This window comes from Sciurus carolinensis, chromosome X (assembly GCF_902686445.1).
Source record: "Sciurus carolinensis chromosome X, mSciCar1.2, whole genome shotgun sequence".
NCBI classification, from domain to species: domain Eukaryota; kingdom Metazoa; phylum Chordata; class Mammalia; order Rodentia; family Sciuridae; genus Sciurus; species Sciurus carolinensis.
Window position 1 is genome coordinate 60388002 of NC_062232.1, and position 24091 is coordinate 60412092.

General features: G+C 34.8%; 1 protein-coding gene across 2 annotated transcripts in view; it reads left to right on the forward strand.

Moving 5' to 3' along the window:
* The first annotated feature begins 207 nt into the window (after nt 1-207).
* Nucleotides 208-24091, forward strand: part of LOC124972408 (putative P2Y purinoceptor 10) — a 36053-nt gene continuing 12169 nt past the window's right edge. Inside the window, exon 1 of one of the 2 annotated variants that reach the window (XM_047536806.1) lies at nt 208-325. The gene's annotated coding sequence lies outside the window, so the exon portion shown is untranslated. Of the gene's footprint in view, nt 326-832; nt 960-24091 lie in introns of those variants that run through there. The other variant, XM_047536804.1, reaches the window with a different exon arrangement.

Sequence of the window (24091 nt, forward strand, 5' to 3'; positions counted from 1 at the left end):
ACTTACACATACACATGCATACACACAGGAAAAAAGGAAGAAGAAAGATCATGATAGAGTAAGATGGGCGTGTGCATACCAGGAAGCTCACTACATTTTTGACACATTCTTTTTCCAAGCACCATGGCAAAGACACATGACCATTTATGTCTTTAGATGGAAGCAGCAGCCATTGCATACATGGGATCTAATGATATCTGGAAGTGTAGTACTTTCTGCAAGTTTAGCAAACTATGGAATAGCTACCTGATAGCCATCAGAGTAGTGCAAATGAATTTCCCCACGAAGTAGATGCCTTGGAAGAATGAAGCAGGAAGAAGCTATGGTAAGGAAGAAAATATGATGGATACACATGTGTAAAATAATGTTTATTGCTTTCTGTATGTGTTAGCATTTTAAATACATTGCAGCTCACTTTTTAAATACCAAAGTAAAATTCTAATTCTTAAGATTGGTTTTGCATAGCCTACACTTTAAACTTTCAAAATAGACTGAAAAAACTATGGTAATACGTGGCAAATTAAAGTCAGATACTCTCTTCCTGATTGAAGAAGTAGTACAAATCATGGAAACTCTGAATTTATCAAAGCCAAACTTTGAATTTTCTTTGCCCACAATATCCTCTGAGGGGACTGCTTTCCTAAACAACTGAGTGATGCTGACGAACAGTTCTACCTCCCATTAGAGGTAAACGATTTTGTTTTTTTCCTGTTTTGCTGAATAAACTACGTTACTTCCTCTTGTAGCTGTACAAGCCTGCAGTTCTCTACAGGATATCTGGGTAGAAAGGGTAAGGCTCTTGGCTTTCTCTTCATACATTCAAAAATAGAACTTAAAAGTCTCGGTGAATTGGAAACGACAGTAAATTTCTGCTGCTTCCATTGAAAATGTAACCCTGAATCTGCTAATATATTACTTTGGGGGGATATATTGTTAAGAAGAATGGAGACTCCAGTGAGGTAATATCTATTTATAAGTGTAAGTGGTTAAAATGTTCACTGAAACTGCTGCATGCTTTGTGAAAGGAAATGTGCCTGTCTAGATAGAAAGCTCCTTTCTCTACAAATTAGTACGCCTTTGACAAAAACCAGGAGTCCAGGCTAATGTTAAACACTGCTCCTAACAATTATGTGTCAAAATTAAGATTGTGGTTGATTAAACGCATTTCTCTTAGTGTGAGCTGTGGAGGAAAATAAACTTAAAATTTTAAATCCATGGTTTCTGTCAACCAAATTAAACAGCATTCAAGTTGTAAATATATTTGAATGCCTAAATCTTTTCATAAAATGAGACTTGACATGTTTTCTTGGATTGGGACATTTTCCATGCATGCCTTCTCGGGTGGGACCTGATGGCTTCAAATAGCACAAAAGGATTTTCATCAAGCCCTAGAAGCTAGCACAGCTGTCAAATCTCAGTGGAGCTGATTCTCAACTTACGATGAACATTTTTTGGATGTATTTTTAATTTTAGAACATGGGAAATATTTTAAGAAGGGGTTCCAAATATTTTACTGTCATTTTTAGAAGGAATTTCTTCCATTTTCTTTAGTTGAAATAACAAAATATTTGTTCTTTGTAAAGTATGCTCATTTCACACTTGGAGTTTGATTCTTAAGTATGGAAGATCATTCACAATATGTAAAAAATATATAATCCTAGATAAGTTAGTACAAGCCATACTAAGATATCAGTGAGACCTAGTCATACCACAACCTTTCCATGATACAGATAAATCATTATTTTTTATATACTGAATTTCCTCAGATTAAAGAGTTGTAGATACTAAATTTTAGTAAAAAATGTGTCAATGAAGTTTTTTTCTTCTGTGAAATATCAGAATAAAGACTTTATTGTACTACTAGGTTTTTTTCCCCCCAGAAACAAAATGTAACTAACAGCTGTAGACTACATGAGCATGACTCACAGGATGGCACTATCTGCATATTATGGTTGCCAAGCAGCACCATAATGTTGAATATTGAAAGAAACTCTGCCTAATTTCTCTGACCACAAGTATAGGTGGGGTTTTTCCTCCATGGAAGTGGTTCCAGAGTGACTGAAACTTGGGACTGAGACTGAGTATATGAAACCCAGGCAGGCCAAGCAGCTGCATGGCTCTGGGGACCTCCAGAAGAGCTGAGGTCAACAGTACTCCTTGGACTGACCTTCCGCAGAAATTGAGTTTTGGCGGGATTGTGAGGAAAGGATCTCTTTAGCTGACTTGAAAGCTCTGGGTGGAGTTTTTTTTTTTTCCTTCCCTGTCAGATGCCCCTCCCCCACCCTCCAAGCAAGTTTACTGAGGAGGAGGCTGCTTATTGAAGCAGCTGCGGAGACCGAGTGGGGGAACGGAGAAATTAATCATCTATGTATTTCTAATAACAAAGTTTAGCCCAAAGCTCGAGCTTAGTAGGGAATAGACAGTTGCTGAATTGTAGAGCCCTAGGGGGAGGGAGGGGTTGCAGTTCGCTGACTCTGTGCTGATGTCTTGCTTTCTGCAGCTGTGAATGTGAGTGTCCTAGAAAGAAATTATTCACTAGAACATGAGACATTTTTCCACTTGTTCAAAATAATTGCTCAAGATTGGAAAAAGAAAACTTGTCCATAGTTTCTAGGGGTATAAAATGATAGCATACCACTAGAATTAGACTTAAAAATCGGCAACTGCTTAAGTACATCATTTTGATGCAGGGAAAATGCACCCCAGACTGATGTGTTTCCTAGTCCTGACTGCCTGTTTGCTTCTAACCAGAAATGACATTATTAGCAATCTATTCCCAGATGTTACTTACTGCCTCTCTGAATTCCTATACTTGAAATGCAAATGTTCCTGTTAGTGGTAATAGGTGAAGCTAGTGAAAATTCAGTGAATGAGTTAATGAACTAGATTTAACAGCCAGCTGTTAGATTTTCTCAAACAAGGAAGGTTGGCACTTTTAAAGATACTTAGTGGAACTGGGGATGGAGCTCAGCTGGTAGAGTGCTTGCCTTGAAAGCATAAGACCCTGGGTTCAATCCCCAGCACTGCACACACACACACACACACACAAAAACAGATAGTAATTGAGAAGAGGGCAAAGGAATAAAAATTAAGGCATTGCAGGATAGTGCAGAGGGAAAGTTACTGACTTCACACTTCCTGTCTACTTAATAAGAATAATACTTGCAATGTGTACTTTCTATACCTGGCCAACAACCTGTGAACATACCTATGGAAATTCCAGAAATTGAGTAATGCCAATCATAGGGTTAGCTTTCCTTTTTCCTTTTTTATAGTTATGTTTGGAAAAGAAATTTACTTCTTAAATGTAGTTTCATCTATATTGCATATAATTTATTGTGTTAATTTTCTATAGATGCATTTATTTTAATCATTTATTTTCTTTCAAAATATATTAATAATTGACAAATAATAATTGTGGGTATTTATGACATACAATGTGATTTTTAAGTTTTTATTTTTTTATTTGTTCTTTTTAGATATATATGACAATAGAATGTATTTTGACATATCATACATACATGGAGTATAACTTTCCATTCTTGTGGTTGTACATGATGTGGAATTACACTGGTTGTGTATTCATATATGAACATAGGGAAGTTATGTCTGGTTCATCTACTGTCTTTCCTATTCCCATCCCCCATCTCTTGCCTTCATTCCCCCTTGTCTAATCCAATGAACTTCTTATCCCCCTCCCACTTATTGTGTGGTAGAATTCACATAGAAGAGAGAACATTTAATCTTCAGTTTTGTGGGTTTGGCTTATTTCACTTATCACTGTATTCTCCAGTTCCATCCATTTACTGGCAAATGCCATAATTTCATTCTTCTTTATGGTTGAGTAATATTCCATTGAGTATATATACCACATTTTCTTTATCTACTCATCTGTTGAATGAGACCTAGGTTGGTTCGATAGCTTAGCTATTGTGAATTGAGCTGCTGTAAACATCAATGTGGCCGTGTGACTATAGTATGCTGATTTTAAGTCCTTTGGGTATATACCAAGGAGTGGGATAACTGGGACATATGATGGTTCCATTCCAAGTTTTTTGATGAATTTCCAACTGCTTTCCAGAGTGGTTGCACCAACTTTCAGTCCTACCAGCACAGGGTCTCTGTCCTAGTACCTAAGTCTTTGATCCACTTTGAGTTGCTTTTTGTGCAGGGTGAGAGATAGGGGTTTAATTTCATTTTGCTACATATGGATTTCCAGTTTTCCCAGCACCATATTCTCCAATGTATTATGCTTTTGGTGTCTTTGTCTAGTATGACATAACTGTATTTATGTGGGTTTTTCTTTGCTTTTCTCTACCATTGGTCTTCATGTCTCTTTTGGTGCCAGTACCATGCTGTTTTTGTTACTATAGCTCTATAGTATAACTTAAGGTCTGGTATTGTGACATCTCTCACTTCACATTTCTCAAAAAGGATTGCTTTGGTTACTCTGGATATTCAAGCCAATTAATAAATTCATCATCTAGCCAACTTATCTTTTGTAATTTTGAAATATACAATACATTAACTGTGGTCTCCATGCAGAGCAATTGATCATTTAATCTTTTCTTCCATTATAAGTGAAATTTCATGCCATTTTGTCAACATTTTCCTTTTCCTCACCCCTCACCCTCACCCTAATCCCCCTTCTCTGGTCACTGTTTGCTTTCTACTCTGCTTCTGTAACATCCTCTTGATTCCGCATATAGGTGAGACTATTCAGTATTTGTTTTTCTTTAGCTGTTTTATTTCATTAGCAGAATGTCTCCCACTTCCACTTATGTTGGAGTAAATGGGAGAATGTCTTTTTTTAAGCTCATATAGTATTGTGTTTTCTGTATATGCCACTTTTTCTTTATCCGTTTATTCACTGGTGGACACTTAGGTTGCTTCAATTATTTGACTATTGTGAATAATCATGAAATAAACATGGGAATAGATATCTCTTCAACACACTGAACTCAATTCCTTTGAATATATATACAGAAGTGGAACTGATGGATATATTTTTTGATGGTAGTTCTGTTTTTAGCTTTTTGAGGAAATTCTACACAGTTTTCTAAAATAACTGTACTAATTTACATTTCCACCAATAGTGTACAAGTGTTCCCTTTTCTGGTTAGTTCCTTTTTGCTCGCTTTAGATTGAAGCAATGCTGCTGCATTTCTGTGGGCAAGTAAGAGAATTAAGATTTGGGCTGGGCTTAAGAATCATACTTCCTGATTGTATACTTGAGAACTGGTTCTGAGGAGAGATACAATTCAACTGCTGAAAAATGACCATGTTTTTCCAGAGAGGCTTCTGAAGGTTTTGCAACTGAATTTCCTTAGTCAGAAAGTGACATTTATGCCAATTAAAATTAAAGTGGAAACCTATTTCTTAATTGAGGGTGAACATTTGTGAAGATGAACAGCATAGTCAAGATTTGATAGATCATAAGATGATTTCCTCCACGATATATATGAAAAGTCTGAGATAAGTCCTTTTTTATTCGTTTCCTCATTGAGCCAGCCAATTGTGGTTTAAGGCCTCTCACCAAGGCATGTTTTATAACTTTTTACTTTGAAATATATTTAGTTTCAAAAGGAAATGCAAAAAATGTTGCAGAGGCTCTGTGCTGTATTCACCAATGATCAGCTTTCCTCACTTATCAGATTATAATACTCTTAACTAGACTATAGACATTAGATTTCATCCATTTGTTTGCATTTATGTATTTGTATGACCAGTACCACAACTAAGATTTGGAATTCATCATCATACACAAAAAAGTCCTTTCCCTACTGCACCTTCACATGAGAACCTACCTGAAACTCTTATGCCTTGAAAACGTTTGACATGCTCTACACCTCTGTTTTTTTCCATTTTGAATATGTTATATAAATGGAATTAAACAGTACTTAATCTTTATCTTTGTTTATATGTCTCATCTTCTGCCAATTCCATATTGTATTGATTATTGGAACCAAAAAATAAGTCATAAAATTTTGTAGACTGATTCCTGTAACTTTATTTTTTTTCTTTTGCATATTCGCTTTAGCTACTTCAGTTCCCTTGCGTTTCCATATTCGTTTTAGAATAAACTTGCATATTTCCTATAAAATATATCCTATGATAATGACAGGAATGATATTAAACATATTTATCAACTAGGGGGTAATTTAAATCTATATTTTGTGTAATCTTACAATCAATGGATACATTATGCTTCTGGTTTTATTTCTTCAATATTTTGTATTTTTCAGCATACAGTTCTTGTAATATTTTGTTACATTTCCACCTGAGTATTTCTTGGGTTTTCTTTGAGTTATTGTAAATGGTATTGCATTTGCAATTTTAGTTTCTACATGTTCATTGTTAATGTAAAGAAGTAAAATAGGTTTTATTTGTGTTAACATTTTGTCTTGCAACCCTGCTAAACTTATTTATTAACCTGAGAAATTTTTTGGTAGATTACTTGATATTTTCTAGATGTAAATCACTTTTTTTTTTACTAAATAATACTGATTTTAATGAATAGCAATAATAATGATAATGATTCTACTGAAAGAAATGTGCCTTTATTGTCCTCAAATGGAAAACGTATATCTCAGAAATCATAGCAATGATCAGAAATGGGGAATAACAAAACTGAAAATATTTCTAACAGAAATGGCTGAAAAACTGATTGTGAACATTACTTAATTATGAAATTCTCAGACATGACATGAATGAGCAAAGATTCAATATGTTTATCTGCTATTAAAGAAGTCACTAAATTTAGGTGAGACTGACCAGCTAATATCATGGTATAAGTGTTATTCTTTTTTTTTTCTTTTTTTTAAATTTTATTGTAAACAAATGGGATACATGTTGTTTCTCTGTTTGTACATGGCGTAAAGGCATACCATTTGTGTAATCATAAATTTACATAGGGTAATGCTGTTTGATTCATTCTGTTATTTTTTCCTTCCCCCCCAACCCCTCCCACCCGTCTTTTCCCTCTATACAGTCCTTCCTTCCTCCATTCTTGCCCCCCTCCCTAACCCTAAAATTGGGATGGTTTAATTTTTTTCATTTTGAAGTTTCTCTTTATTTTTATTCTTTCTTATTGCACTGGCTAGAATTTCCAATAGTATCTTTAATAAAAGAGGAGGAAGTGAAATGAAATGCTTTACCTTATTACTGATTTTATTGGAAAATCTTTTTAGTCTTTCCCCATTAAATATGATGTTTAGGTTTTTAAGACATTCTCTGTCAAGTTGAGGGAGTTGCCTTTGATTCCTAGCTTACTAAAAAGGTTTTGATTGAATGGATATGGGATTTTATCAAATGATTTTTCAACATTAACTGATGGGTCCATGTAGCTTTTTTCCTATAACATGATAATATTGTGAATTACGTTGTTTCATTTTAAAATATTGAGTCAGTCTTGTAATGATGGAAAAAATTTCACTTGGTTAAGTTGTATAATTATTTATATATCACTGAATTTAATTTCGTAATATTTTGTTGAAGGGTTTTGCACATATATTCACAAGAGATAATGGTTTGTAGTTTCAATTATTTGTTGTATTGCTTTTTTTTTTTTTCATTTTTCACCAAACCATTTATTTTTTTTTTTTTTGCGGTGCTGGGGATTGAACCCAGGGCCTTAGTGCTTGCAAGGCAAGCACTCTACCAACTGAGCTATCTCCCCAGCCCCAGGAAATTTTCATTTTTTTTAAATTGTAAACAAATGGGATACATGTTGTTTCTCTGTTTGTACATGGCGTAAAGGCATACCATTTGTGTAATCATAAATTTACATAGGGTAATGTTGTTTGATTCATTCTGTTATTTTTCCGTTCCCCCCCACCCCTCCCACCCCTCTTTTCCCTCTATACAGTCCTTCCTTCCTCCATTCTTGCCCCCCTCCCTAACCCTAACTCTAACACTAACACTAACCCCTCCCACCCCCCATTATGTGTCATCATCCACTTATTAGCAATATCATTTGTCCTTTGGTTTTTTTAGATTGGCTTATCTCACTTAGCATGATATTCTCCAGTTTCATCCATTTGCCTGCAAATGCCATAATTTTATCATTCTTTATGGCTGAGTAATATTCCATTGTATATATATACCACAGTTTCTTTATCCATTCATCAATTGAAGGACATCTAGGTTGGTTCCACAATCTGGCTATTGTGAATTGAGCAGCTATGAACATTGATGTGGCTGCATCTCTGTAATATGCTGATTTTAAGTCCTTTGGGTGTAGGCCAAGGAGTGGGATAGCTGGGTCAAATAGTAGTTCCATTCCAAGTTTTAAGGAATCTCCATACTGCTTTCCAGAGTGGCTGCACTAATTTGCAGCCCCACCAGCAATGTATGAGTGTACCTTTCTCCCCACATCCTCGCCAACACCTGTTGTTGCTTGTATTCTTGATAATCGCCATTCTAATTGGGGTGAGATGGAATCTTAGGGTGGTTTTGATTTGCATTTCTCTTATTACTAGAGATGTTGAACATTTTTCCATATGCTTGTTGATTGCTTGTAGATCTTCTTCTGTGAAGTGTCTATTCATTTCCTTAGCCCATTTGTCGATTGGATTATTTGCATTCTTGGTGTAGAGTTTTTTGAGTTCTTTATAGATTCTGGAGATTACTGCTCTACCTGAAGTATGATTGGCAAAGATTTTCTCCCACTCTGTAGGCTCTTTCTTCGCATTGTTGATAGTTTCCTTTGCTGAGAGAAAGCTTTTTAGTTTGAATCTATCCCAGTTGTTGATTCTTGCTTTTATTTCTTGTGCTATGGGAGTCCTGTTGAGGAAGTCTGGTCCTAAGTTGACATGTTGAAGCTCTGGACCTACTTTTTCTTCTATAAGATGCAAGGTCTCTTTTGTCTGGTTTTGGTATCAGAAAATTTTTCACCTCATAAGATGATATGGGGAATATTCCCTCTTCCTCTGTTTCTATAATTGTGTAGAATTGATGTTACTTTTTATTAATTAGTTGGTAGAATTTATCTGTGAAATCATCTGGACCTGAACATTTAGTTTTTGAAGTTTACAAAATCTTAGTAATTTAATTTTTTTTTTTTTTTTTTTTTTGCGGTACTGGGGATGGAACCCAGGGCCTGTGCTTGTAAGGCAAGCACTCAGTAATTTAGTTTTTTAAATAATTATAGAACATTAAAATGATCTATTTCATCTTGAATGAGATTGTTTTATTTGTGTTTTTTAAGGAATTGGTCTATTTCTTCTAAGTTGTTAAATTTATGTGCATATAATCATTTATAGTATTCTCTTGTTAACATTTCAATGTTACATTGTCTATAGTCACAATGTCTTCTTTATTCTTCATGCTGACAATTACTGTTTTCTTCTTTTAAGTTTTTTGATCTTACTGAAGATTTAGCAATTTCTGTTTCTTTTCAAAGTGATGGGGTTTATATTTGATTGATTTTCTCAATTGTTTTTCTTTCCTATTTCATTGATTTCTGATCTCTACTATTTCATTTCTTCATGAAAAAAAGTTAACAATTTCATTAAAATTATTAAAAATTTCTTTTCTTTTCTCTAAATTTTTAGTTTCTTATAATGAAAGCTTATATTATTCATTTGATGCATCTCTCCTTTTCTAATATTCAATGATCTCATTGTTTCTTTAAGTAAACCTTTAGCTGCACCACATATATTTTGATTCATTGTATTTTTCAATTTCATCCAATACAAAATATAGTTTTATTTCTCTTGGAATTTACTATTTGATTCATGGAGTAATTAAAAATATGCTATCTGATCTCCATGAGCTTGGTGAATTTTCTGTTGACACTGAGTCTAACATATAGGATATTAATGAATATTAGTACAATTCCTAACTTAGTTTTTAACTTGATTATATTATTGTGAGTGAACAACCACTATATTTCAGTTATTAATGAAACTGCTAAAATTTGTTTTATGGTACATATAAAGAATGTGTGTTTTGCTCCTCAAAAACCTGTTTCTTAACAATACTTCTGACACCAAATATATGCATTTTCTACATTAAGAATTCTCTATCTATAGGCACCAACAGGGTATCTTATAATTTAATTCAATTCTGACACTACCTACCTGGACTTAGCTCAGAACTCACAAGTTAGGGACTCTGTCCTATCAGTCTACTTCCCATTTCAGATGCCAGTCACAAGTGGCAGATCCCCAGGTGAATCATAATTTAGTCTGATTTGGCTACAAATTGGTGTTTCCAATAACCCACTTCTCAGATTTTATAATTTGATGTAATGGCTCACAGAACTCAAGGAAACAATACTTACATTTGCTGATTTATGGTAGTAAATATTATAAAGGATACAAATAAATAACTAGATGAAGAAGTACCTAAGGAAAGGGCAGGAAGAGATCTGAGTACAAGAGCTTCTGTGCTCAGAGCTTTGGGTTTGCTACCTCCTGGCATATAGATGTAATCACCATTCTAGAAGCTTTCCAAAATGCCTTGTTTAGATTTTTATGTAGGTCTTGGTAAGTATGCATGACTGAATAAATCATGGGCAATTGGTTATTGAACTCAGTCTTCACACTCTTCATTCCCCAGAGGTTTTTGGTGAGACGTTAAGGGGTGAGAGCTGAAATTTCCAATCCTTTAATCACATCGTTGGTTCCTCTGGCAATCAGTCTCTATCCTGAGAGAATTGGGGTCCTATCAGAATTCACTTCTTTAGTGTAAACTCAGGTATGGTTGAAGGATGTTGATTATGAATAACCAAAGACATTCCTCTTAAATTTTCACTCAGGGAATTTCAAAGGTTTTAGAAGTTCTGTACCTGAAACTGAACACAAAAACGAAATATTAATTCCTTATTTTATCACCATGTTACACATGTCCACAATGTTGATTAGATCCTGTGGGTTGGTGTTGATGTTCACGTCTCCTACTTGTTTGCAGATGTCTCTTTTGCATTATAAATTGCAAAGAATGTTGAAGTCTCCAACTGTAGTTTTGGATAATTGTCTATTTCTCATTTCAACTGTATCTAATTTTGTTCTATGTATTTTAAGCTTTTTTTCTTACATACATTTAAAATTGCAACATTTTTGGGTGGATTGATCCTTTTTATTCTTATGAAATGTCCCTCTTTATCCCTATAACTTTGTTTGTTCTAAAGTCTACCTCAGATTAATACATCCACTTTGATTTTCTTTATATTTATTAATGTTTGCATGGTATATCTTCTCATCTATTTCCTTAAAATGTGCCTATGCCATTATGTTTTACATGACTTTCTTTAAATTTATTCTTTATAACTTCAATTTTTATTCTTTATTTGAAGTAGGATTATAACATTTCTTTTTTTCTTTCTTTTATTTTTTTCTTTTTAGATATACATGGCAGCAGAGTGTATTTTGAGATATTAAACATACATGGAGCGTAACTTCCCATTCTTGTGGTTGTACATGATATGGAGTTACACTGGTTATGTATTCATACATGAACATAGGAAAGTTATATCAATTCATTCTACTGCCTTTCCTATTCTCATCCTCTTTTGTTTGAATTGTTTTATTTTTCTTAGTATGATATTCTCCAACTCCATCTGTTCACCTGCAAATGACATAATTTCATTCTTCTTTACAGCTGAGTCATATTCCATTGCATATATATGTATGATATTTTCTTTATCCATTCATCTGTTTAAGGGCAACCTGGCTGACTCCAAAGTTTAACTATCATGAATTGAGCTGCTATAAACATGGCTGTGGCAGTATGACTACAGTATGCTGATTTTAAGTCCTTTTGGTACCAACTGAGGAGTGGGATAACTGGGTCAAATGGTGGTTCCATTCCAAATTTTCTGAGGAATCTCCATACTGCTTTCCATAATGATTGCACCAATTTGCAGCCCCACCAGCAACACATCCTCACCAACATTTATTGTTGCTTTTATTCTTGATAATTGTTCTGACTGGACTGAGATAGAATGCCACTGTAGTTTTAATTAGCATTTCTCTAATTGCTAGTGATATTGAATATTTTTTCATATATTTTTTGAGTGATCCTATTTCTTCTTCTGTGAAGTGCCTGTTCAGTTCTTTAGCTCACTTATTGATTGTGTTATTAAGTGTTTTCCGTGTTAAGTTTATTGAGTTCTTTATATATTCTGGAGATTAATGTTCTATCTGAGGTGCAGGTGGCAAAGATTTTCTCCCATTCTGTAGGCTCTCTCTTCATGTTCTTTATTGTTTCCTTTGCTGTGAAGAAGAATTTTATTTTGATTCCATCCCATTTATTTATTCTTGATTTTACTTCTTGTCCTTTAGGAGTCTTGTTAAGGAATTCAGTTCCTAAAGTGACATGTTGGAGATTTGGGTGCACATTTTCTTTGTAGGCACAAGGTCTCTGTTCTAATGCCTAAGTCTTGGATCCTCTTTCAGTTGCTTTTTGTGCAGAGTGAGAGATAGGGCTTTCATTTCATTTTGCTACATATGGATTTCCAGTTTTCCCAACACCATTTGTTGAAGAGGTTATCTTTTCTCCAATGTATTATGCTTTTGGTGCCTTTGTCTAGTATGAGATAACTGCATTTATGTGGGTTTGTCTCTGTATCTTCTATTCTGGACCATTGATCTATGTGTCTGTTTTGATGCCAATATCATACTGTTCTTATTACAATGGCTCTATAGTATAATTTAAGCCCTGGTTTTGTGATGTCTCCTTCTTCACTTTTCTTGCTAAGGATTGCTTTGGTTATTCTGGGTCTCTTATTTTTCCAAATGAATTTCATGTCTGCTTTTTCTAATTCTATGGAGAATGCCATTTGGATTTTAGTAGGAATTGCATTAAAACTATATAATGCTTTTGATAGTACACCCGTTATGAAAATGTTATTTCTCTCTATCCAAGAGCATGGAAAATCTTTCCATCTTCTAAGGTTTTCATCAATTTCTTTTGTAAATTGTTTCTGTAGTTTTGTGTTCTGTAGTTTTCATTGTAGAGTTCTTTCACCACTTTTGTTAGATTAATTCCCAACTATTCTTTTTGAAGTTATTGTGAATATGGTAATTTTCCTAATTTCTCTTTTAGTAAATTTATCACTGATATATAGGAACGTGTTTGATTTATGGGTGTTTATTTTATATCCTCCTACTTTTCTGAATTAATTTATTAGTTCTAGAAGTTTTTTGGTGGAAAATTTTGGATCCTTTAAATATAGAATCATGTCATTGGCAAATAGTGATAGGTTGAGTTCTTCTTTTCCTATTCCTATCCCTTTAATTTCTCTCTTCTTATTGTTCTGGCTAGAGTTTCAGGATGATTTTGAATAAAAGTGGCAAAAGAGGGCATCCCTGTCTTGTTCCAGTTTTTAGAGGGAATGCTTTAAGTTTTTCTCCATTTAGAATGATGTTGGCCTTGGGTTTAGCATATATAGCTTTTACAATGATGAGGTATATTCCTACTCTCCCTAGTTTTTCTAGTGTTTTGAACAAAAAGAGATGCTGTGTTTTGTCAAACGCTTTCTCTGCATCTATCAAGATTATCATATGATTCTTGTCTTTAAGTGTTTTGATGTGATGAATTATGTTTATTGATTTCCATATGTTGAACCTAACTTTTATTCCTGGGATGAACCCCACTTGATCATGGTGCACTACCTTTTTAAATATGTTTTGTATGTGATTTGCCAGAATTTTATTGAGAATGTTTGCATCTATGTTCTTAAGGTATTAGTATGATGTTTTCTTTCCTTGAGGTGTCTTTGTCTGGTTTCAGTATCAGGGTGATACTAACTTCATAGAGTGAGTTTGAAAGGGTTCCCTCCTTTCCTATTTCATGAGATAATTTGAGGATTGGTGTTAATTCTTCTCTGAAGGTCTACTAGGATTCAGCTGTGAATCTGTCTGGTTCTGGGCTCTTCTTGATTTGTAGACTATTGATGGCTTCTTCTAGTTCGTTGCTTGAAATTGATTTGTGTAAATTGTCTATATCCTCTTGACTCAGTTTGCATAGATCATAGGCCTCTAGAAATTTGTCAATGTGTTCAACATTTTCTATTTTATTGGAGTATAAATTTTCAAAATGATTTCTGATTTTCTTCTGTATTTCAGTAGTGTCTATTGTGTTATATCCTTTTTCATGGTGAATTTTAGTAAGAATGTGTATTCTGTCATTGATGGATGAAATACTCGATATATGTCTGTTAAGTCTAAATTATATTGATTGTATTATTTTGTCTTATAGTTTCTTTCTTAGGTTTTTGTTTGTAAGATCTATCCAGTAGTGAGAGAGGTGTGTTAAAGTCACCTAGTAATATTGTGTTGTGGTCTATTCAATTCTTGAAATTCAGAAGGGATGTATGTAGATGCTCCATTGTTTGGGGGATAAATATTTACAATCGTTATGTTTTGTTGATGTATAATTCCCTTAAGTAGTATTAAATGTCCCTATTTGTCCCTTCTGATTAACTTTGGCTTTAAGCCCATTTTATCTGATATGAAGATAGAAAACTCTGCTCATTTACACAAATGGTCCATGTGAGTGATATGTTTTTTTCCTCATCCTTTTACCTTCAGTCCGTGGATGTCTTTGCCTATGAGTTGAATCTCTTGGAGACAGCATATTGTTTGGTCTTATTTTTTAATCTACTATGCCAGTCTATGTCTTTTTATTGATGAGTTTAGGCCATTAACATTCAAGGTTATTATTGAGATATTATTTGTATTCCCAGTCATTTTGGTTTATTTCTGACTTTTAATTTGGATTAATTTTCCCTTCAATTGACTATTTAATGTAGTTCCTCACTTTGCTGGCTTTCACTTTTTTTCATTTTATCTTCATGGAATATTTTGTTGAGAATGTTCTGTAATGTAGGCTTTCTAGTTGTGAATTCTTTTACCTTTTGTTGATCATGGAAGGTTTTTATTTCCTCTTCAAATCCAAAGTTTGATTTTGCTGGATATAGGATTCTTGGTTGACATCCATTTTCCTTCAGAACTTGGTATATGTCGTTCCAGGACTTCCTAGCTTTGAGGGTCTGGGTTGAGAATTCAGATGAGATCAGAATTGGTTTCCCCCTATATGTTATCTGATATTTTTCTCTTGCAGCCTTTGCAATTCTATTCTTATTCTGCACACTAGGCATTTTCATTATAATGTTCATTTCTTTGGGTCTGTTTTAATTTTGTACATTTGGGGACATGTAAGACTCTTATATTTGATTTACCATTTCATTCTTTAGGTTTGGAAAATTTCTGATATTATTTCAATGAAAATTTGTGCATTCCTTTGGTTTGTATCTCTGCACCATTGTATATTCCAATAAAACTTAAATTTGGTCTTTTGATGTTATCCCATAATTCTTGGAGAGTCTGTTCATGGTTTCTTACCATGTTCTCTGTGTGGTCAACTTTATTTACAAGATTTTACATTTTGTCTTCATTGCCTGAATTTCTGTCTTCCAAATGATCTATTCCGTTAGTGATGCTTTCCACTAATTTTTAATTCATGTATTGATTCCATCATTCAAGAATTTCTGCTTGATTTCTTTTCAGAATCTCTCTTTATTTAAATGATATTTCACCCCTGAAATTTATGGCTGATTTCACTTCTTATATCATTTTTTACACCACTAATCAGTGCAATATGTTCTTTCTAAACTCCTTCTCTGATATTTCTTCTACTTTTTTTTTCACTGAATTCTATTATTGGAGCATCTTGGTTTGTTCGGGGTGCTTTCTTCCCTTGTTTTTTCATATTTGTATGTCTTTCCCTCTAGCAATGTGGATCTGAGGCAATGCAGTTTGTACTCTGTAGACTTATAGTGTCTCTAAAGGTTTTCATTACCTCACCTTTAATGTTGAGACCAATTTTAACAGCACCCAATGCTAACAATATACAGCCTTAAACCAAGTTGTTCTTATTTAGGTGTCTACAGTTTTGATGTGTTCAATTATAGTCTATATAAACAATAAGTTTGCAAAGGAGTTTATAATTTCAAATGGTGAACAAATAGACAACAGAGTGGTAGAGGTTGTGACATTTATGAGAAAAGAGGAGAGATAATCAGAATAAAAAATTGTAAGCAAAACACAGTGGCACACACCTGTAATTCCAGCAGCTTGGGAGCCTGAGGCAGGAAGATCTTGAGTTCAAAGCCACCCTCAGCAATGGTGAGGCACTATGTAACTCAGTAAAAGTCTGTCTCTAAATAAAATACAATGGGATATGACTCAGTGGTTGAGTGACCCTGACTTTAATCCCTAGTACCAAAATAAATAAATGAATAATGGAAGTTGGCTGTTAGCAGGAGAAAAGAGAGAAAGAGAATACCAGGAAACAGATAAGTGAGAAGAAAAATATGTATGTTAAAAATTAAAATTTAAAAAGAAATAAAAAAACTAAAGATAAAAGAATACACAACAAAACTGTAATATACTATTCAGACACCCCAGTCCTCAGTAAACTGATGCATGAAAAATACTTGGTTTAAAATATGGTAGAAATGTGAAAGAAAAAGATAAAAGAAAAGGAATCTTGGTGGAAAATTGACCAATATTTCCCATTGAAGTTCAAAAGTTTTTCAGCTTCCTTTCTCAGCAGCTAGGTGGGGTTGTCTGGAATATGATTTGTCTGGGGTTTGATGGTAGCTCCACCTTCAGGATGGTTGGAGTTGCTAGAGTAGGAGGGTTAGCCCTGGAGGTGGAAATCCTGTGGGCAGGGAGTAGGCTTGATATGTCTGGTCTCTTCACTGTGTGCCAATTGATCTGGGATTTTTATGTCAGTGTACCTCCAGGGCCCAGCAATTGCTGTTTCACTTTGGAAGACTGCACCTCAGGAATCTCCTTTGTTTTCCAATTCTGTGATGTAGGAACCTGTTCTTAGCCCCTTATGCCTGCAGACCCCACAATTCCTGGTCTGTGATTTAGTCTCTATACTAGATCAATTCCACCTCTGCCCCTTGGAATTTCTTATCAAGCACTTCTCTCCTAGGCAATCCTGAGGGTTGGGCACTGGGACCTGTGTGCCAGTTGCAGAACTGTGTATTGGATCTGGTGGGTCTGGTGGCTAAGAGGCATGTGAGGCCTAGCCATGTTGGGGGTCTAGCTGTTCTGTGTCAGGTGGATCCACACCAGGCACTGAGATCTGAGGGCTGGCCATGAAGCTGTCAGCCATGTGCAGGGCTGGGGTCTGGGCACAGGTTAGCAGACTGGGGACTGGGGAGCTGGTGGGGCCTATTGGGTGTTATGCTGATGCCAGAACCAGGGGACTGGTGGATATCAGACTGGGGAGGAAATCAGGGACCAGGCTAATGCTGGGACCCAGTGAGTGCTGACCTCAGTGGGTGCCAGACTGGTTGGTTGGACAAGTTGAAAGCCAGATGCCCTCAAACCCTCTTCCAACCTTCTGACCTGCTGTAACTCACCCTGTCATTCCCCATTAGCTTCAGGATTCATAGAGCTGGGGAGAACCTGGCTTTCTTCAACCTTTCTAACCTATGTTCCCCTGGATTTTTCCCTGTGTTCTTCCACAGAATTGCTAGGCTCAGAAAAGCCCACACAGACTTAGTTGCAAACTCATGGATCTGGGTTTCAGTTTCTGCAAGCTCCACCGTGCTGGAGTCCCACCACATTTTCTTTATCAATTCATCTGTTGAAGGGCACCTAGGTTGATTCCATAGCTTAAATATTGTGAATTGAGTTACTATAAACATTGATGTGGCTGCATTACTGTAATTTGCAGATTTTTTCCTTTTTTAAAAATTATTCTTTTTAGTTATACATGCCAATAGAATGTGTCTTGACATATCATGCATACACGGAATATAGCTTCCCATTCTTGTGCTTATACATGATGTGGGGTTACACTGGTCATGTTTTCATATATGAAGATAGGAAGGTTCCATCCAATTCATCTGACTGTCTTTCCTATTCCCAACCCTCCTCTATTCCCCCCACTCCACCCTGTCCAATCTGGTGAACCTCCACTCCTACTCCCCCTCAGAGAGAACATTCAGCCTTTGGTTTGTGGGGATTGGCTTATTTCACTTAGCATGATAGTCTCTAGTTCCATCTATTTACTGGCAAATGCCCATAATTTCATTCTTCTTTATGGCTGGGTAATATTCCATTGTGTATATGTACCACAGTTTCTTTATCCATTCATCTTTTTAAGGGTATCTACATTGGTTCCATAGCTTAGTTATTGTGAATTGAGCTACTATAAATGTTGATGTGGCTGTGTAACTATAGTATGCTGATTTTAAGTCCTTTGGGTATATACCAAGAAGTAGGATAACTGAGTCAAGTGGTAGCTCCATTCCAAGTTTTCTGAGGAATCTTCATACTGCTTTCCAGAGTGGTTGCACTAATTTGCAGTCCCACCATCAGTGTGTGAGTGTACCTTTTCAACTACATCCTTGCCAACATTTATTGTTACTTGTATTCTTGATAATTGTTCTGACTGGAGTGAGATGAAATGTCAGTGTAGTTTTAATTTCATTTCTTTAATTGCTAGAGATGTTGAACATTTGTTTTCATGTATTTGTTGACCGATCCTATTTCTTCTTCTGTGAAGAACCTATTTAGTTCCTTTGCCCATTTATTGATTGGGTTATTTGTTTTTTTGGCGTTAAGTTTTTTGAATTCTTCATATATTCTGGAGATTAATGCTGTATCTGAGATGCAGGTGGCAAAGATTTTCTCCCATTTCATAGGCTCTCTCTTCATGTTCTTGATTTTTTACTTTGCTAAGAAGAATCTTTTTAGCTTGATTCCATCCCATTTATTGATTCTTGATTTCACTTCTTGTGCATTAGGCATCTTGTTCCAGAATTCAGTTTCTAACCAACATGATGGAGATTTTGGCCAAATTTTTTCTTCTAATAGGAACAGGGTCTCTGGTCTAATGCACAAGTCCTTGATTCACTTTGAGCCAAGTTTGTATAGGATGAGACACAGTAGTCTAATTTCATTTTGCTGCATGTGGTTTTCCAAATTTCCCAGAACATTTATTGAAGAGGCTATATTTTCTCCAATGCATGTGTATGGGGCCTTTGTCTAGTATGAGATAACTGCATTTATGTGGGTTTGTCTCTGTGTCTTCTATTCTGTACCATTGGTCATTATATCTGTTTTGGATCAATACCATGTCATTTTTGTTACTATACCTCTGTAGTATAATTTAAGGTTGGATGTTGTGATGCCTCCAGCTTCACTTTTCTCCTTGAGGATTGCTTAGCCTATTCTGGGCCTTTTATTTTTCCAAATGAATTTCATGACTGCTTTTTATATTTCTATGGAGAATGTCATTGAAATTTTAATAGGAATTGCATTTAATCTGTATAGTACTTTGGGTACTATGGCCATTTTGACAATATCAATTCTGCCTATCCAAAAACATGACTGATCTTTCCATTTTCTAAGGTCTTCTTCAATTTCTTTCTTTTGTGTTCTGTATTTTTAATTGTAGAGGCTTTCACCTCTTTTGTTAAATTGATTCCCAAGTATTTTTTGATGCTATGTGAATGGAATAATTTTCTAAATTTCTCTTTCAGTTAAATAATCATTTCTATATGGTAACACAATTAATTCATGGGTGTTAATTTTATATCCTGCTACTTTGTTGAGTTCATTTATGAGTTCTAGAAATCTTCTGGTGCAGTTTTTTGGTCTTCTAAATATAGAATCATGTCATTAGCAATTAGAGATAGTTTGAGATCTTCTTTTCTTATTCTTATCCTTTTAATTTCTTTCTTCTGTCTAATTGCTCTGACTAAAGTTTTTAGGACTCCCTGTCTTGTTCCAGTTTTTAGAGGGGATGCTTTCAATTTTTCTCCCTTTAAAATAATGTTGGTCTTGGGTTTAACGTATATAGCTTGAGGTATGTTCGTACTATCCCTAGTTTTACTAGTGTTTTGAACATAATGAATTCTTTATTTTGTCAAATGTTTTTTCTGCGTCTGTTGTGATAACCATGTGATTCTTTTCTTTAAGTCTATTGATGAGATGATATGTGTTTATTGACTTCTGTATGTTGAACCAACCTTGCATCCTTTGGATGACCCCCACTTGATCATAGTGCACTGTCATTTAAATATGTTTTTGTATGTGATTTGCCAGTATTTCATTAAGAATTTTTGCTCCTACGTTCATGAGGGATATTGGTCTGAAGTTTTCTTTCCTTGATGAATCTTTGTCTGGTTTTGGTATCAGGGTGATAGTAGCTTCATAAGTGAGTTTCTTGTAGAAAACATATAGTTTAATGTGATAGATAAATGGGCCATGATGATTTCCTCATCCTAATCCCCAGAATCTATAAATGTTAAGTTACCTGACAAGGACACATTATTTCTCAATTTTCCAGATGGATCCAATGTAATCCATGGACAAGATTCTTTATAAATGGTAGGGAGAAGAAGAAGAGAAAGCATATTGATGATATCTGACTATTGTTAACATTGAAGGAGAAAAAGGGTCACGTGCCAAAGAATGCAAAAAGCCTCTAAGAAGCTGGAAACATCAAGAAAATTGATTCTCCCCTATACTCTCCAGAGAGGAGTAGAGCCTTAACAACATCTTCAATTTAGCCTGTTGCAATCCATTTCAGACTTCTGAGTTTAAGAACTGTAAGATAAGATAATGAGTTAGTCATATTTTTCTGTCTACAATGCTATTTCTCTCTTAATAAACATATTTAGATTTTATTTTATGTAATTGGTGATATGATATTTAGACATAAGTCTATAATTTTTAAGTTTATTTTCTGTTGGTTCTCTTTTTTATTCCTCTGGATAATTCCAAGTTACTCAGACAACTTTCTGTTCCACTTTGGATCTTCTAAAGTATATTTTAATCTACATTTTTGCAGTTATCTTAATACGAGTTTTTATTTACTTATAATTCACATACCATGAAATACACTTGCTTATTAAAAGCAACCTTTATACTGAGGTTACATTGTGATGAACATTTACATGAGACAAATATTTTCACTTTCTTTATCCATTCAGAGAATTCTACCCACACAGGTATTTCTACCCCAAACCTAGTTACCAATTTTCCAATAGCATTCTTTCTGATTTCTCATCATCCACACAAACCACTGGCTATAGGACATGATTCAGTATATCCTCCTACCTCCTGACACTTCTACTAAGCCAGATGGATAATCAAGTACACGGTTTGCGTTCAAAAATCATCTGTAAACAAGACCAGATTTTTCACTTCCTTAGTCAATTATTTGTAAGGAATTTCCTAATTGGCCATAGTTATGGAATGTGATAGAGAAGATGATGTCATAAGAATAGGCTCTATAAACATTTGGGCCACTTTCTCCTAAAAATTACTTGTGCATTTAGGACCTGTTGAAGATTGGTTTTGTATGTATCACTTCCATTGCATAATAAAGCACTGTTGTGCAGGCCCAAATTTATTGCCTGGAGGATCTAGCAATACCTGTTTAATGATGGGCAGTTGAAGTAACAAGGTAACTTGGTGGCTTATGGTTATATTTTAAGTCTCTACTAAGACCTAGTAGCAAGCCAAAAGGTGTTTTTCAAAAGAACAGTACTTTTCTGCAGAGGATGACAGGGCTTTGTTCCAAATTCTAAGGATCTGTGATTTGCCTACAGGGGTCCCACAAATGCTCCATACAGCATTTTGATCTTCTGTCGATGCCTTATTACCACTACATCTGCTGGGTCATATATCCCAAGTGACAGAACAGCTTGCATAGCAGGTTTGACTTGTGGCAGATCCTATCTTGTTCTGAGTCCCACTCAAAACTAGCAGCTTTTGGGTCACTGAGTAAATGGGCTTCTCTTAGTCTATAACAAAATACCATAAACTAGTTAGTTTATAAAAACAGAAATTTATTTCTCACAGTTCTGTAGGCTAGACAGCATATAAGATCAAGACACCACAGTGTCTGGTGATGGCCCTCTTTCTGGTACATTGTTGGGTACATTCTTGCTGTGTCCCCACATGGTGAAGGGGGCAAGGCAACTCTCTGGGATCTCTTTTATGAAGCCACTAATCACATTTTTAGGGGTCCACCGAATCAGTCCCTCAAAGCCCTATCTCCTAATACCATCACATTGATGACTAAGTTATGATATGAATTTGGATCACAGCAAGGATGGATTATCAGACACATGTGCATAATATATTACCTCCAAAATTCACTAAGACTGATTAAGTGTTGTGTCTCCTTTTTGGTGGGAGAAAACACCAAATATAACAATAATTACACTTCATCATTAACGGTTTACCTCAACATGTCACACACTATTGATAATTAGAAACTTCACAGATAGAAGGCTCCAGAATGTTTGTGGTTTATATTTTCCATTTTCTAATATGAAATTATCTTACGAATATGCCTAGAATTTTTTTACATCCTGTTCACCAAGAACAATAAGCATAATATCTTCAATTTAATGGGCCAATGTGATGTCCTTAATCTTGTGCAAAGGTGATCAAAATTCATATCTACAAAGTTATGATATAGAGCTAGAAATTATCTATAACACTGTGGTAGGACAATGATGGTTATGTTGATAGTATTGTTAACTCAAATTGATTTTGGTGATCTTCACTAGCAGGTATCAAGAAAAAATCATTTGCCAGATCAAGAGATGCAAACAAAACTAAACAAAACCAAAATATTTAAGCAGAAGCATCAAGTAGAGTCACTACCTGATTAAATTTATGATAATTCACTATTTAAATTCTCCAAAATCTATCTTTCCCTTGAACCCAAATAAGCAAGTTGAATGACAATATAGTTGGATTAACACCCTTACATCTTTCAAGTTCCTTTTTTCCCTTTTATTCAGATTTTTTTAAAAGTAGTGTTACATAGTATTCATACATAATAGTGGGATTCACTTTAACATACTTATACATGCACATAACATAATCTGATCAATTTTATTCCCCAGTTTATGATTACACTAATCTTTGTGATTCTTCCAAGAATGTTATGTACATTTTGGTTTGCTAATTTTCTAGGTAGAGGTAGTCTAGTGGCTTCTACCTGAATATTCTTATCATGATAGGCTTCACTAAACTAGTCAGGGAAAAAATGTGGAGATTCTTTCAGTTGCCGAAAGAAGTTTAAACATTCAAGAAATCAAGAAATAATATTACCTTGAGTTCAGATACCATGTTAATTAACTACTGAATAGTCTGATTAGATTTGTTTCCCTTATTTTGCAGTCACTTAAAAAGAGCAGTGGTCCCTTTGGGAAAGATTAACAGTACATATTTTGGGCAATGTAGCAATACAGTAAGTGGGGTAGGTCTTGAAGAAAATCAGAGACAATTACCACAAGAGAGGCCATTACAGATTCTTAGGCAAAGATTCAATAAAATCCTTAGGCAAGATTGGAGGACCTCTTTTCAGGAAAGAAGATAGAAGAATCTATGTGTTTAATCTCTCCAGCTTTATTGTGATCTGACCATATTTTCCCAGTCCAAGCTTTATTTTCTACTCTTTCTCAGGCAATACCTAACTTTAAGAGAAGATCTCCAGCAGGTTTGGGAGCTTAATTTGCCCTATAATACATCTAGTTGAAGGATGATACTGTTTTGGTTTAACCAAATCTCTTGGCCCTATGTCTATAGAAGATAAAGCTTTCTTTCTTTCAAGGGAAATAAAGAAGCTTATAGATAATTCATATGAAGTGTGAACTGAAAATTTGTAGTTTTGGTCTTTTCTTTTGCCACTTTCTCTAGCACAGTTAGGAATAACCAGTCAATTCCATTATACTTCATAGTTGTACATTTTTAAATATTTTAGTTCTCAAATAATAAATGCATGGTCATTAAGAAACTTACCTTCTCTAGGAATTTGATTAGAAAAAAATCAATGGCAATATTTTGTCTATCTCTATTGCCAAATCATGCCTTAGACTACTACTGTCTTGTTACCATGGAAAATGATCATTGATGCCTTTGATTCTAATGAGATGAGAGAACATCAATTTCATAAAATTCAGAAGCAATTCAGAAATTCATTGTTAAGATGGTAGTCCTCTAGAACAACTGTCAGTGTTCAAATCAGTGCCAACATTCAACCAGTGAAACAGAACTGGAAGGAAATATAAATTAAGAGATTTAATGCAAAT